General features: G+C 32.3%; 1 long non-coding RNA gene across 1 annotated transcript; it reads left to right on the top strand.

The window, feature by feature from the left end:
* Positions 1-2: 2 nt before the first annotated feature.
* Positions 3-7,233, top strand: LOC145940101 (uncharacterized). The gene is made up of 3 exons (XR_014425963.1): positions 3-287; positions 5,120-5,271; positions 5,497-7,233. It is a non-coding gene; the product is annotated as an uncharacterized LOC145940101 (long non-coding RNA).
* The last annotated feature ends 7,255 nt before the right edge of the window (positions 7,234-14,488 follow it).

Genomic DNA, 14,488 nt, shown 5'->3' with positions numbered 1-14,488 from the left:
ACGTCGGCCGCGCTCGGTCCCGCTCGGTCGCGCCGCGGCCGCAAAATACGCGCGTACTTGTCAAACAGAGAGCCTGAGCTACCAAGGCAGGCTACGTCGTTACCCGATCGTGCCGCGTACTCGCGTACCCGTGCATGCCCGACGCTCGACGTCCGACCATTGGTGACGACCTTCGCGCGTTTCCACCGCCTCTTTTCGCTCATTCACGAATCTGCATTTCGGCATAATTGTGAGACACGATCGCGCCACACGATCATTAGAGTGGCAGAATCGAACATTCCAATCGAGTAAGTATAAACATTCGGAAAGCATTTGGAAATTTTTTATTCGACGATGGCGAAAATGACTTTTCCACGTTTGTTCGTAACAATGGAAACGCGGCAATTGACGTAGAGAGTGATATATATTTCTTTCGCTCTCTCTTTTGCAGTTAGTAAAATTAAACTTTTAAAATTAAACTTCGCGCGAGATTATCTGTATACATAATTATATAAAATTATATAAAGTTGCGGGATATCTATATATCTATAATAATTGTATTATCCGAAATAACATGTAATATTTTATTACAAGTACGAATATTTCATTTTTTTAAATTTAAATAAGTATTATTTTTAATTTTACTTTACCTTCTCGCGTTTTGCGGACTCGATAAACGATTGATAAACATCTCGCATGTGAACATCCAAGAGAAAAGCAGCAAGGGTAGTACGCAAGAAACGACGCGGCTCGAACGATAAAGATCACTCCTCGTTGGGGAGCGTTGGACATTGAGAACCGCAACTAGTTTGAATATACATACTTAATGTTCGCTTCATACGTTGACGTTTGTATTTCGTACAAGTATTTACTCATAAATTATTATTTGTCATTTAACACCAAACTACATATTGACTGTTATGTGTGTGATTTTCTTTCTTTAATAAATTGAGAAAATATGATAAAAATAAAATAAATAATAAAAAGTAAATGATTGCGCAATCAAGTTTAATAAAGTAATTTTGTGTGCACTATAAAATTTAGTAAAAATTTTAAATTTACTTACCACACATACAAAGTATCTTTTATTGTATAGTTATTGTAACATTGTATTACTTGTGTAATTATGAAAATAATTTTTAGCAATTTTTAGCATACGCAATCTCGTATTTTATGTAATCTTTGAAGAACAATTACACATCTCATATATACATATACATATATACAGAGTGACCCATTTTAATATATACGTCAATATATATCTTCTAAATAATTTTGAATTAAGAAAATTGAACACATAGATGTTGAACGAGATTGAAGGGGTCATTAGAATATCGCAAATAAAATTCTATAGATAGAAGAATCTTGGAAGTTTATATATATTGTGTATATATATATATATATATATATATATATATATTATAATTTATCAAGTTTTGATGTGCTTTATTCAAAGAGAGAGACTAATATTGAGTAAAATAATTGTTCTGAATAGAGATGTAAAGATAGAAACATCATATTTCGTTGGTTATATGTATATTAATTTCATATATTTACATTCAGTGAATGATATTTCATACATATGTATATACAGACATACACAATACATATATATATATATATATATATATATATATACATATATATGTATATCGAAAAGTTGAAGCGAATAAACGCAGTCCAATATACCTATAAATATAGTTTATCTGTCTTTATTTGCTATAACTTCGGACAAACTCAAGTTTTAACAAGCAAACGCTATTTTAGTCGATAAACGATAAAAATATCGGAATTATTACGAATGCAAATAAATATTGTTAATTATATATATTCGAGAAAAAATTTATAGCTTTTACATATATGTACGTATAACATCTCGGCAAGCCAATATAAATATTCCGTTTTCCCGCAACAAGTTGAAATTTAAACAGATTATGATTTGCAATGTGTACATGTTATTGTCAATTCTTTTAAGAGATATACAATGTGTTTATGCATCATGTAATACGCAAATTGTAGATTTTAATTTTAAGGAAATATTGTTTGAAATATATATGTCAAAAGAGAATTCCCGCAGAGAAATAATTTATATACTTTTTACGATAATACATGAGCGACTTGCTTGTGTTTATCCTATGTGAGGTGCGTAAACATAGAACTTTGTCTTATTATAATTTTTCTTTGATATTTAAAAAAAGATGTTTCAAACATTTCTCTGTAATATAAATATCCTTTAATATATTCGGAAATATTTTTTTATTTTTATTTTCTCTTCCTGCCCCTCTTTTTTCTTTCTTTCTATACAAGTTTTAATTTTGTTCTCTTTTTCATGTTTTTATTGTACATTAAAGCATGAACGTTACTTTAAATATTACATGGCTCTATATGAACACAAAAGTTCTGTTCTGTATTCAGTCGAACAAATCCTAATATATGCGTATTTATATACGGAAATACACAGTATATGTACAAGAAATCGATCTATCGACAACTTGCGGTTCTTCAACTGTCTTAATACCTCGCTGCACAGTACAACGTCGACAAAAGCGATCTGTTACGACTATCTTAATTACTGTTTGAGTAACATATATATATATATATATATATATATATATATATATATTGTGAATATGTATGTTTAATAGAATACCGGAAACAATTAAAGTGCCGCTAAGATTATCATCATTCTTGTGTGATAGCTTTAGTAAAAATAATAATGAATCAACTATCTAAGAATGCAATAAGGAGTAAATTTCAAAATCTTTTATAAACGAGGTGAGTTTATAAGAGGATATTGGACTGCGTTTATTCGCTTCAACTTTTCAATATGCATATATATATATATATATGAAATACCATTCACCGAATATGATATTTATTAATAATAACATATTTTCGATTCTTTTCTAAAAAAAATATCGATAAACCGTTAACTTTTTAATAAAAAATGTACAAGGGCGAGAATTAGAATATCATTCTATGTAATATTATCCTACATTCTGTACGATATAATAAGTAATATTCTCTGCAACTTTTACTAACTCTTCGATATTTCCGTCGCAAATTTCTGTAAAAGATGCAGTGAGTTGCACTTGAATCGCTCAATATTGAAACAAAGAGAGAAAAATTTAGGTACTGAAATTTTCTTTTTATTCTTTACTGAAAGTTTTAATTATAGTTTTGCAGAGAGAGAGAGAGAGAGAGATTCAAAGTATTACAACATTTAGTAATGTACTATGAATCAAGGTGTGGTTCGATTCTCGAGAAAAAGTCATTATTTTCGAATAAAATAGCTTTTATCTTTGATTTTCTTCAAATCTCGTATAAAGTCGCTCTTTTTTTAAACTTTGAGTGATTCTTTTTTCGGGTCGCACACTTTGGTCGGTCGGTTGAAAATTAGCAGCTGCCGCGGCTGCTAAGGTCGCGTGTCTAATAGGCGCGTGTCGTCGCGCCGAATCGCGCGGTGCGAGAACCAGCATCTGGTCCGAAGGTGCGTTGTCTACGAGTGCAGCAACTCTTCGAGGCTCGTTACCAGAGCGAGCGGGCGAACTCGCTTATCTCTCCATCATTCCGCTCGAAATACTCGAGCGGGTGTGGTACCACCGGTCGTACTCGTTGGGATCGGTCAGCTAGCCGGTTGTAACGGAGCTATAAGATCTGCTGTTCCGTTTCGTTGCTTTGCATCGCGTACCTTTTCCGAACCCTCTACATCGCTCCGACTTGTGGAATATTAACGGTATCATTTTCGTCATTGGCCTGATTTCGCAGTTAATTTTTTTTAAGTTTAAAAACAAGTATAATCAAGGAGTTGTTGATGTCGACAATTGAAATTTAAGGCGAGCGCCAAGTGTATAAAATGAATATAGAATATAGAAAAAAATATATTTATTCATAATTGTGGAAATACTCTTCAATTTATTTAGATTTATCACGATATATATGTAGGAGATATAAAAGCTAAAAGAAACAAAGAATGGAATCAATACTTGTTTTCTGATTATATAATTATGAAGAGTTACATACATATGTATATCTAACATTGGAAAATTAATAGACATACATTTCTGGAATTTTGTTTTTCAATTACACACACACACACATTGTATATAATAGTTTTGAAGCATATTTTATTTCAAATAATCTTCAAGACTCGGGTTTAAATCAAAAGATGTTCATTGAATATTTAAAAGTTGCAAATTTAAAATTCTAAATTTTTTTATAATAAATAATTTATTATAATTGCGAATCACATAATTGTGAAGTTGTATCGCATTTTTTTCAAATATTTGGAAAAATTTTCATTATCTGTTTGTCTCGCTGAGGTTACAAATCTCCAAAGACTATATTTTCCTATCGAACAAGTGCACAAGCCTAGAAAAGTAATACGTTATGCACTGAGAATTGCTAATCCATTCGCAAAATATATGGACGAACGAGCGAAAGAAAGCGAGGGGAGGGGGGAAGAGAGGCTGATAATATACATATTAATATATTTGTATGCGGGCGCGCTCGCAAGTATTGAAACCGGGACCGGTTCCAGTTTTATGACGGTGTCGAATGTTGCGCGAGAACCGGTAACAACGCGATTTATATATTCGCGGAGCGATCATTTCGAACGCCCACGTGGCCGTGCATTTTACTCGCTCAGCATTGCGACCCGTTGCATTCGCACTTTTTATTATATCGCTTCATTGTATTTCACTGTTGTCCTCTCCTTCCTTTTTTTCTCTAATCGTCTTTCTCTTTATTTCTTTCTCTCTCTGGCCAATTTTGAATTTATCGCGCCCAAACACCGGCTTTACACGATATATTATTCGTGTGTTCATCATGCTACGATTTTATTACGCGACATGCGTCAACGCGCGCGCGTAGAGTGTGTGTATGTATACATTTGTTATATTGTTATTGGTCGACTTTTAATTTGGAATATAATTTTATTATTATTCTAGAGGAGAGAGGTTTATGTGCGCGCGCGCGCGCGTGTGTGTATAATATACTTTTCTATTTTTTTATTCAAACCAGCATGTTTTCTTTCATAATTCTAAATACATGATATCGCTATACTAATCGCATGACTTTGCTTCATTCGAGTATTGCTCGAGGAAAAGCACAGCTCATTAATAATTATGAATTGTTCTAGGACGTTCAAAAGAATTCATTTACTCTGATAAATGCAAAGCTGAAATTGGTTATGTATTTGGGAAGAAGTTTACTCCGATCATCGTCGGTATAATATATTTAACAGAAACCAAACCAGAATCCAGATTGCTAGATTTCCATCGATTCAGATCGGTGAGTCAGATCCGTTTTTGGCGCATATTTTTAGCGTAATTTTAGCGGCATGTATCGAACGATTATATTCTACTTGTGTGGTGATATCGGCCGCGATATGACACTGACTGTAGCCACGACGGAGACCGGTTCGCATTTTACGAGCACTGGCAAGGCATGGGACGCGCACTTGAGAAGCGATCCAGTTTGTGTGCCTGCATGTATTAACTGAATCATTTGTTACAGAGGCTGGAAGATTCGAAAGTTAAATTTAAGAAATAAAAGTGAGTGTACGAGTCAGACGCCAATGTAACACACATAATTAATTTTAATATAAAGTCAACAAGTTGTGTGCATTAAAAGTGACGGAATGATTTGAATTACATTTATCTCGCGATTTAAATTGTATTTGTGTGTGTCTGTGCGCGTTTGTGCTTGCCTTTATCACAATCGGTGACACGTTTTTCTTCAGTCTCTTTATTACATTCTTATATTATTATCAATGATTCACCCAAAATAATTAACCGATTTTATTTTTGAATTTTTTTAAAAATTATTTCCAATTATTCTTTCTCGTATACGAGAATTTTGCTCCAGTTCAGTATCCACGATATATGAAAACTGTCAAAGAAATTCGCTGTATTTCGCTGTAGGGAAAGGTAGGGCAACGCGGATACCCTGGGCAAAGCGAATAAGCTTTTTTTTCGCTCATGTATACTAAATGGCGCTGCGAGTCTCTAGAGGTAGAGGGAGAGACCGGCCGCCGACGCTATGACAGTGTAAAAAACCATGTGAATGCTCTCGTGAGTTTTTTGTTAACAAATAACAAATTTTGTGTGTTTTCTTGCGATTTTCGCCAAGGTACATAGCTTGATTATTAATAGTAATTGTTCCTTAACCACGGTGAATGTTTTTTTTATATATATTCTCTGTTTTTAAAACTCTATTGGTTTAAACTTTTCACTTGTTGCTCATACGTATTTATAATTTTTCTAAGTCCGTGCCAAGTTAGGTCCTTTGGGCAAAGCGGATGGGGGCAAAGCGGATGATGAAGATTATGCTCCATTATCAATGACAGACCGTTCATTAGAAGAAAATACTTCATAAAATATTGCACCACTACGCGACAATATCCAACCGGCTAAAAATAAAGAGAACATACAGTGTTTCTACTTGGTGTTTTCTGAACAATACACCGATCCGCCGCCCAAAGACTGGATCCAGTGCAACCAGTGCATTAGATGGTCCCATGAAGGCTGTACTGCATATAGAAGATTTGGCAGCAACTTTTGTGACGATTACCAAGACTAACCTTGATTTTTTTTGCTCCATCCGCTTTACCCAGGGGGGTCGGGCAAAGCGGATAATTTCCTTTGCCTTAGTTTTTGATACCAAAGAGGTATAAATGTTTAAGTTTTTTATGTTTTTCTTATTTTATTTGAAAGTTGATTAAATTTAGAGGTATATTAAAAAAAAAAAGTTTCTGATCTCAATTTTAACTGTGTCATTTTTCTTGTCAAACCTTAACACATCCGCGTTGCCCTACCTTCCCCTACTTATCATCTTGTCTGACATGTTTAATCATATGTTGAATGCCGCATAAATTTTATCAAAAGTCTGACTAAAAATTGCATATTGATGATTTTTAATATTTAATTAAATTAATTTTTAATAAAATTGATAAAGATATGTTTTTTTGATACTGATAATAATTAAACATGTAATTAGTCACGAGACAAGTAAATATTTATATTTATAAATTCTTTAAAAGTGAATGTATATATAATTCTTCTGTGTGTGTGTTTAACTATTTCGTTTCTGCGTTTACATTTTATAGTGAAGTATAGCTTTCAAGTGAAGAATGACATTGTTAATAATACCCATGTTGTTGCACCTCGCTGTAATTTGCATTTTAACAATATATATACATAGGAAAGCATGCGTCTTATACGATAAGTTTAGCGAATAACTGATAGTAAAATATAGTTGGATAATATGATTTAATAATAAAAAAATGTAAAAGATCTCAATGTATAGTTTTGCTCTTTTTTAAATACATATATAACAAATATATTTTTTTCTTTTCATTTCCTTATACCTAATTCAATATTTATATAAAAGCTTATAGTCACTCTATCTATGCGCTGTTTCATTGTATACATATAGTATTTAAATCAATCGGTCAATCCCTCAATGACGCCACAGCTTCGAGAAACGAGCATCGAAAAAGCAAATAGATGTAACACGTCAATAGCTTCGCGTACATACATATATATATAGGCAACCATTAAGAGAAGAATCGCTTTGCGCTTTCTAACAATGTTAAGCTATTATAATGGACTTGATAAAATCAATCTGTATATTTACTACGCAAATCACGTTTTGAGTCTCACTTTTTGCCGATTTCTCATCGTCAACTCATTATCCAATTCTTCTATTCTAGGATTTTGAGGTTTGGTTTTTCTATTTCCGACGCGAATTCCATTTTTAACGCAAATGACCGCAGACAAAAAATTACCTTTATGCGAGATTTAGTTTTTATAATCAATGTAAGAATTTTTTTTCCAATTACATAATTGTTTTCCATTCCTAGAATAGTTGTATGTAAACCTTAGTTTTAATAAATATGATTTTTGAGACCATCAACCGCAGAATTAAATTTATCACTAATAATAATCCACACACAAGAAACAATAATACAAAAAACGATAACAACAACAATAATTTTTTCGTGATTCCTTACATAAATAACATTTCGGAACTTGTTGCATCTTCTATTAAAAGATCAGAATTTGGGGTGGGTTACCGTTGTCTCAATAAACTTGACAGGACTATCAGAACACAAAAAGATAAGAATGACCATTCAGCTAATACCAATGTTATTTACAAAATCTGTTGTAATGATTGTAATGCGTCATATGTAGGACAAACAAAAAGACAATTACACACCAGAGTTAAGGAACATATGAATAATATCAGACTCGATTCGGCAAGGCATTCGGTTGTCATAGAACACATTTTAAATCTACAACATACATTTGATTGGAATAATGCCAAAATTTTGGACAGAGAAAGCAATTATCATAAGAGACTTATTTCTGAAATGATTTATATAAAAGAACAAAAAAATGGAATCAATATGAAAAATGACACCGAATTACTTGATAATACATATTTTGATATTATAGACGAATTATCGAATACAAGGGTTAAAAATTTCGTTACAGAGGTTTAAACAATATTTATTTTGTATCCAAGACCTTAAAAAGTTGTTAGTTTATACTTTGTTGTCGATGCCTCACAGAGACACACATTACTTGTCACTCCGTTATAATAAACATCAAGGTGAAGTCCTAGACACTGCTTATATCATCTGTACATATATCATTTGACACAATTGTAAGTCAACTAATTTATAATTTGCTTTCTTCTCTAATTGAGTTATGTTTTTCTTGTAATTTGTCATCAGAACCATGATTTATCAAAAAAGACAACTTCTCGCCTCACAACGAAGAAATTGCTTTTTTATCAACATCTTTATGGTCGTCAAAACATACTCAGATGAAGATAATTTTAGCTCTCACACATATTACTCCGACTGAAATGTTCTTGTTTCTATCTTATTTTATTACGATTCTATTTTACTTGAAGTTTAATTCTATCTGTAAAATTTCATACTTCAATGCGTGCGTTTTCATTTTCTAATACCTATATTGATTGTATTATACTGAAGATGACTTAGTAAAGTCGAAACGTTTATATAGTTTTAATTATATTCGATTAAAGAGATTGACAGTAAAATCACATGTCACTTAATTTCTAATCACCTTTTATTTGCTCGTTAAATTGGTCATTTAAATTATATTTGCGTTGCATTATACGAGCCACAAACTATTATAATTTTTGTTTTAGTTTTAATATTTCCTATGTTGTTATAAAACTTGCGAAATGTCATATAATGTATGTATATGACGCAATCATGACGACGAATGTAACATGAATGTGACCCAAAATGTATATATGTATATAAACACACTGAGTAAAAGAAACATAGATCGATATCTGATACACACTTTGATGAAATGTTTGTTATATAGAGAAGCCAACATTTTTATATAATATAGTCACAAGTTGCTGATACAACTATTAGATATATTATATTCAAGTATACTGGCGTTCCTTTACAGATAAAAACCGAACACATGTAGGTATATATCTTGTATATATACAAGAGCATATTTATACATCTCGTATATCTCAGTATATTTCATGTGTTTCAGATTTGCAGATTTTACAAACCTCAGCTCCATTTCGTGCCGCGAAACAGCATTTGTTTTATTTCTGAGTAACGAATATATAGCCGGCGTACATTTTCATTGTCGGCAACGGTTTTCGACAAATTACTTTTAATTGCGGTCTGTCGGAATTCGTTCGCACGTTTCTATGGCATATCGAAGAGAGAAAAGAGAGAAAAAGGTAGAGAGAAAAAGAGAGTGCGAGGGGGGAGGAGGGGGGAAGGTGTACATATACACATATAGCAATGAATATATGGCGTGTACGGCGATGAGAAATCAAAGATCAGTTCATGCTTTATAACAACTGCAAACGCCAAACTATTCACGGGACTCAATAGATGCAATCTGCACAATCGAGAAACGAATCACTGCAACCTGTTTACGTGGTCATCATTATTCAATCTTGCTTTGCTTATACGGTAAAAGTTTAATCTAATAAGAAATTATAAGTTGGGACGAAAATTTGAGAAATACGAGTAAAAATAAAGAATGAAAAAATAAAGAGAGTTTTTGATAAATATTTATTTATAATTTTAATATAAAAAAAAATAATAAAATTGTGCATATGTGTGTTTGTTATACCAACAATTTAAATATTCAGATATTCTTCAGGCTTTTATTCTTTATCTTTATAATAACTCATAGAAAAATAATGAATTCTGTTTCTTCTTTTATGTTTATCATTTTATTTAGTGTTTACTTTGGCGTATTCGGTGCAGTTTAACTTTTTATTTGTAAAGGTAAAGTAATATTAAAGTAATATTAAAAAAGTAATAATTAAAGTAAAGTAAAATTAAAATGAAAAAAGGTAAAATAAAATTAAAGTAAAATAGACGATTCTCTAAATTCTTATACAATGTTTTGATTAAAAGAAACAATGAATTAATATAGATATCAGCATTTCTACACATTTTCATATAATACACATACTTATACACACAATTGCATGCAATAATATTGCATATATACATTATACATATATATATAATATATATCAAATAAAGTTTCGGTACATTATCTCTAGAAACCAACAAGGTTTACCATCTATGATGTAAGAGACTATTTTCAAAAATATTTTTAGAACGATTTTATTATAAGAAGCTATTAACGTTGCACCTTTGTTACAAATTGTAGATATATTGAATAATTTTAATAGAATAATTTGCACGAGGCATACTTTGTCATAAAAAAAAATACATAATTTATCTCTCTCTTTTCAATTTATATTTTTCTTTTACAGCTGGAAAATGTATATGTACAGATCGTTCATCAACAACGATATTATTTAGGGTCGAGGCATTGGATCACATCTATCGATTAGCTGCACGGTTGTTTATATATTTAGTACGTATATAGATTATGCGTACAATTTAATGTGGTTATCCATTATCGGGATAACGATGCGCCATTAAACAATATACGCGTCGTGTTTCACGTACAAACATACAGATATCTGTATAATGGGATACGATGTTTCTCTACGATTCTGTTTATGACATGGGATTATATTTATTCGATTTGTGGGGAACTCGGTCGATTTCTGTTACGTAGAATTTGTTTTAACGCATATATATGTTATAATAATTGAAAATATAACGATTTTTAGTGCAATGTTGCCTTATTTTTTGTAAGGTTGCATATGAGTTTGATTAAATTGGTCCGCTATAATGTACATTTGTGTGACTTTATGTGCATAGAATCCCACTAGACCATCACTTGAGGAAAGTTGCTTGAAAGACATTAATATTCAAAGAGAGTGATTAATCTTGCTGGCGGATAACCATCGTACGTGTCAGTATTCAACAAGGCAAGTAAGCGGTCACTAACACTAGATCCGCCTTTAATTAACATTTCTTAAGCGGTCGCGGGAAGCAAGCTAAACGCGAGAATCAACTTGACATCAATTCACTCCTTCTTTTTATATAAAAAGGGTATTTTATTTTCGTAGCGATTACATTACAATATTTTATAAAAAATTGTTTCGAGATGCTAGAGTCCTTTTATAAGGAGATATATTTTTTCGTGTGATAAATTTGTCAATCACATAATTTGTCAATTTTAATTAAGATGACAAACATGTGGAATGTTGGACAAATGTCTATAAAACATTGATAAAACAGTTACAAAGAAATACACACACACTATCCTATATATATATGTGTGTGTATAGAGAGAGAGAGAGAGAGAGAGAGAGAGAGAGAGAGAGAGAGAGAGAGAGAGAGAGAGAGAGAGAGAGAGAGAGAGAGAGAGAGAGAGAGAGAGAGAGAGAGAGAGAGAGAGAGAGAGAGAGAGAGAGAGAGAGAGAGAGAGAGAGAGAGTGTGTGTGTGTGTGTGTGTGTGTGTGTGTGTGTGTGTGTATGTGTATTTCTCCTTTTTTATAAATCTTCTATTATTGAGTTTACTCTTACAATAGGATCTGAAAAGATCAAGAAAAGAATCCAAGAATATTTGCTTCATCGTATTTGTTACAATTTATAATGTTAAAAAAGAAGATACGTTGATAGAGAGAGAGTGAGAGAGAGAGAAAGGGGGGGGGGAGAAAGGGACGAATCTCTCTCTTATATGTGACAAATACAATTTTGCAATTTATTAAACTCCAACTATTATCTCAATTGTTTTTCAAGAATATATACATATATTTAAATTTTTATAAATTACCCTTATTGTTGACTTTATCTTGAAATGACAATAAGTTAGCAAAAGAAGGAATTGAGAAAAGATTCGTTTAATCGTATCGGTTGAATGCTTGCGGCTGATCGCGGAGCACATATTGCCCGGCATTCTTCTCAGTTTCGTTTCGGAGACGTGTACATACTTATCGATTAGCCCAGCCACGCGTCTCTCTTTCTACGATTGTTCCGCTCTTGTAGCTTCAGTGTCGCATTGGCGGCCTAGAAATACCCCTCGCTGGCACGATAATTACGAAACGAGAATTATCGGTTCATTTCAACGATTTCTTCAAGTTACGGGAATCCAAGGGGGTACTTCCAAATTTTTCAGCCACCTTCTGCGTGCAATATCGATTTTTCATATAAACCAGGCAAACTTAAAAATATATTTCATGACCCGGCGAGTCTCGTATTTCTTTCCGCCAATAACTCTCGTCCTATCGTAGATCGAGGCACCACTGATGCCTATTCTAGGAATGATTGAAAATAAATTGCTTTAATAAGACGAGCGTTTCCGTGATAGGTCGCGACAATGTATTTGCTTTTCCTGGATCGGTCGTGTTACGTTAAAAATCACATTTGTACGCGAGCATCACTCGAACAAGAATAGATAAACCAATATATATTTTGTGTAATGATACCCTCTCCAATACGTCCTTTTTGGTGAAATTATACTTGAAGGGTTTGGCGTAATAATAATTTATACGAGGAAAAATTGTGTAGTATTAGTATTTATTCACAAGAATTTGTGCGATTATATAGTCATGACAAAGAATTTTTTTCCAGCGTACGAACAAATTTTAAAAATTGATGGAAACTAAAACATCGTTAAAAGAAAAATTGTATCACGTACAAAAGATATACTTGTATAATATATCTTTTATTTATCGACACGTTTACGATGAAGAGAGAGCTAGTTCCTAGCTCTTCTTCGAATACCGTCTCCCCTGTGCCCCCTCCGTACAAAATCTATCTACAATTTATATAACATTTTTAGCAGTTGTTCTATAAATATTATCGTTATATCAGTGTAGTTCAATATATTGTTATTTCGGTTTACTTTTTCTAGCGATGCCCGACAAAGTAAATAATAAAACAAGAAAATGGCTCGCCGCTGATTAAAGTTTACGCGACAGTTTATACACATATTTATTTATGTCGCAGTTGAACGTCGCAAGTTGAATGAAATATTGGTGACAAGTTGGCCGCGTACAGTCGGCTGCGTTGGCGGTTCATAGCATGGTAAATGTGGGAAATGTTCACACCATTCAAACTTTCATTTCTCTCTCTCTCTCTCTCTCTCTCTCTCTCTCTCTCTCTCTCTCTTCCCTTCTTTTTCTTTTTTCCTATCGTGCCACCGCTATATACTCCAGGCAAAGCCATAAAATATGCTATGGAAAATCAAGCGCTCTTGTATACTCTTGCGCCTAACGAGGGAGTAACCAAGTGAGGAAAACTGTTAACTCGTTATTACACATATTATTACACTTATTTCAATCTTGATCAACATTCACTGCTAGAGCGTTCCAAAGCATGCGCTAATACGAATGTAATAAATGTGAATGTATGTGCGTGTATATTTGTATAAATATAAAATTTTTGATCGCGGCTCGCTTAAAGTCCAAATATATGTGTATTTTATTCAGCTTCAACAATATTTATTTAGCTTTTTCATGTTACTCTGATCATAATTATAATTATTTGTTGAAAGGAATTTTATTAATTAACATTAAATAATAGAATAAATTTCTTGATTTTATTATTTTGTACAAGTTGTTAAATGAGCAACGCATTATTTCTTTGCATAGCTATTGGAGCGTATAAGTTCCATTTTTCAATTTGGTGTCTCTCTCTCTCTTTCTCTCTCTCTTTCTCTTAATATAACTCTACATTTTATGAAGAATAGTACCGTATAAAAAGTTTGAACCATTAAATCGATTATATTTATACGAATAAATTTTTTAATCGGCTAATTTTTCCTACATACGATTCGATTTATATTTTTATACATTTATATTATATTTTTAAACATTTTTATCATTTTTTTTATCTTTAATAATGCGTTTGCTGTATACTATATATATATATATATATATACATATATATATATCCTACTTTTCACTTTTTTAATACAGCTATAACCCATACTTATACATATAGAAGGGGAATAGGATGCGCACAACTGTGTCCAAGAAGTGAGACAACAAACTATGGTTCTGTCTCATTCTAAACTATGAGATTCTGTCTCATTCTATTACTCTTCCACGAAATGCG

The sequence above is a fragment of the Prenolepis imparis genome, unplaced genomic scaffold, assembly GCF_030444845.1.
Source record: "Prenolepis imparis isolate NDT839.2.m4 unplaced genomic scaffold, iyPreImpa1.0 SCAF_1, whole genome shotgun sequence".
Classification (NCBI taxonomy): domain Eukaryota; kingdom Metazoa; phylum Arthropoda; class Insecta; order Hymenoptera; family Formicidae; genus Prenolepis; species Prenolepis imparis.
The sequence above is the reverse complement of the archived record's forward strand: the minus strand, read 5'-3'. Positions and strand labels throughout refer to the sequence as shown.